The sequence below is a fragment of the Pteropus vampyrus genome, unplaced genomic scaffold (genome assembly GCF_000151845.1).
Source record: "Pteropus vampyrus isolate Shadow unplaced genomic scaffold, Pvam_2.0 Scaffold68, whole genome shotgun sequence".
Classification (NCBI taxonomy): domain Eukaryota; kingdom Metazoa; phylum Chordata; class Mammalia; order Chiroptera; family Pteropodidae; genus Pteropus; species Pteropus vampyrus.
This window is the reverse complement of record NW_011888849.1, coordinates 109,666-112,596: the sequence shown is the minus strand read 5'-3', so window position 1 is coordinate 112,596 and position 2,931 is coordinate 109,666. Positions and strand designations below refer to the sequence as shown.

Below are 2,931 nucleotides of genomic sequence, written 5' to 3'. Positions count from 1 at the left end.
GGCCTTTTTGGGTTGAGATAATTGGGTGTTCTTTTGACTTCTTGAATTCCAAGCCCCAGCTTGTTCCTTAGATTTGGGAAATTCCCGTCAAGTATTTGTCTGAAAATGCTTTCTAATCCTTTCTTCTTTTCTCCCCTTTGAGAATTCCTTTTATTCTTATGCTTTCTCTCCTGATGGTATCAGCTACTTTTTGTAATTTCTCTTTCATTATTTTTCATTCTTCGGCTTCTCCCTTCTTCCTTCTGATTTATTTCTAGATTTCTATCTTCGATATCATTGCTCCTTTTCTCCATTTGGTCGACTCTGTTTCCCAAGCTTGCTATGTCATTCTTCATCTCCAGAAGTTCTATATGATTCTTTTGGAGGGTTTCAATCTCCTTGCTCTGCTCATCTAGGTGTTATTTCAATTCCTGAAATTGTTGATATGATTTGTTTCAGATCTCACTGAGTTTTTTCAGAAGTATCATCCTGAATTCTCTGTCATTTAAGTCACATATTCCTATGTCTGTAAGCTTATTTACTGGAGATTTTTCTCTTTCTTGTCACCTTGGTTGTTCATGGTGTTTAATGGACTGTTTCCCCGCCTGGGCATTAATGGAAATGTATCCTGTATTTTTTTTTTTCCAGAAAGAAGATTTATTATATAATGGTCCATAGCCTGTTGTAAATAAGGTGTTTTTGCTTTGGTTTCCAGTAAATGGCGTCTATGCCTCTTGGATCTCTCCTTTATATAAAAAAGTCTTAATAATGTCTTTTTCTTTCCTTATAGATGTTTAATCATGCTCACTACCCTCAGTCTCAGTTCCTGTCAATGTTAGCGACAGTTTTGGTAGCGTTTGCTCAGATTCCTCTGGGGATCCACAGTGTTCCGTCTTGGTGGGTATGGGGGGAGGAGTCCTCTGGGTTGAGGGATCGGAGCTGTGGCTCAGCCTCGGTTTTGCAACCACAGCTGATAAAAATCAACTGTTTTTCTGCCTTCCCACTTCTCTGTTTTCTGCCCTGATGACTGGGCACTGCTCCTGGCCTCGCGGAGCACTCCCAGTCAGAACTGTTAAGGGAAATGGCTGCATCTTCTCCCTCCCTATTCTCCTACAGGGAACCTGTGAGAGGGAGATTCTTTGTTTCTCCCAGTTTACCACCTGACACCTGAGGTTCTGATTTGTGATAGCTTTTATGCGCAGATCCCATGCTCAGATGTGCTGGTGTGCAGTTTGGGTGCAGTTTGGGTGTTTTTTGTTGAGTTTTAGATGTCAGCTTATTGTTGTTTTAAGGGGAGAGATCCAGAGACATCTCTCAGTCCACCATGTTTCTGACATCACTACACCCAGTTTTTCTTTTAAGTAAAAATAATGTTCATGATCAAAAGCGTTTGTTCAGTTCACTACTCAATAATTGCACAGATGCTTTTTCTCTAGTCAACTGTTGTACTTTGGTGTGTAATAGAAGTTCTTTATGTATTATACTTCTTCTTTCATCCATCATATAGAATATTAAAGAGATATATACTCATAGGTCAAGGTGTAATATAATTAATAATTTTTAGTGTTTTATAGTCATTCATAAGTGAAACTGATTTTTAAATTCTTGACAAGTGCATGTCACGATGAATACAGTGACTAGTAGTAGATTTTGGTGTCATTTCTCTGATTTGTGCTAGGCACCAACAGTTTTATTCAACATTGTTTTTGCACTATTAATACTAATGTCAGTACATTGACAAACTATTGGCACTATTATGAATATAGTTTTGACTTTGCAGACCTCATGAAAGCATCTCTGAAACAGTTGATAACTGCTGCAGTTGGGCTTCTGATATTTTAATTTAACACAATCTACTCTCAATGTTATACCACTTTGAATGCAGTGTAATTAACTTTACAATAGCATATTGCCAATTCTCTCCCTTCTGAGTTTTGTGCTATAAACCCCTCAGCACATTGGTATTATTTTGGTTTTAAGTAGTCATATATCCTTTAAAAACTTTTAAAATTACTTTTATATTTTTGTCTTTTATTTATTTCTTTTCTAAAATGTTTTTTATATCTATCTATATTTACTATTTTTGGTCCTTTTCATTTCTTTGTGTAGGTTCATGTTTTCCTATGATATAGTCTTTCTGCCTGAAAAATTTCCTTTAAAATATCTTACAGTACAGGTCTACTGATAACGGACTCAGCTTTTGTGTGTCCAAAAAATTTTTATTGTACTTTCATTTTTGAAAGGTATTTTCTCTTGGTATAGGATTCTAAGTCAACAAGAGTTGTTTTTACTCTATTTTTTTTTCTTTTATTGTTTTAAAGATTTTTATCCATTGTCTTCTGACTTGCACAATTTCAAATGAGTCGGAACATTCAGGTCTCTCCTGAATGTCCTGATTATTCAGCGATGGCTTTCCATTCTGGTTGATGGAAATATGAATACTTCTCAGCTCTGAGTGAGCTCTGGGAACTGTTTTACTTACTGTTCCCCTATAATTGTTTTTTTTCCCCCAGAAGTTTTTGCCCAGCTTTGTAGAGTTTTGCCTTGTACGTGTAGAGATTTGTATTCAGCTAAAGACTCCAGAAGCCTCCTGTGCAGATTTCCGGAGCTCTTTCTCAATGGAATGCTTTCTTCCTGGCCCTTCTTTGCCATTCCAAACTAACAGCCAGGCTTTCTTCGAGTTCCCCCTTCCTGTACTGATGTCCAGAATCACGTCCATGCACAACAGTAAGTGATCATTAGGCTCACCTTGTTTGTTTCCCCTTTGTCAGGGATCACAGAGGTTGTTTTCAGCAAGAAAGGTGGTATGAATTACCCAGTCCACCAAGTGGGAATCTGCCCTTTCTTTCCAAATAACTTTTTGTCAAACATATATAACTTTTAGAAATGTAGATATAGATGAAATATTTATTTAAATTTCTAATTATATACTCAAGTTAATATTATATAATT

General features: G+C 36.5%; 1 protein-coding gene across 6 annotated transcripts in view; it reads left to right on the top strand.

The window, feature by feature from the left end:
- TBC1D12 (TBC1 domain family member 12) overlaps positions 1–2,931 on the top strand; it is a 74,960-nt gene that overhangs the window by 39,512 nt on the left and 32,517 nt on the right. The window contains exon 1 of one of the 6 annotated variants that reach the window (XM_023531428.1): positions 1,983–1,992. The exons of the other annotated variants lie outside the window; for them this stretch is intronic. The gene's annotated coding sequence lies outside the window, so the exon portion shown is untranslated. Of the gene's footprint in view, positions 1–1,982; positions 1,993–2,931 lie in introns of those variants that run through there. 6 annotated transcript variants of the gene reach the window in all.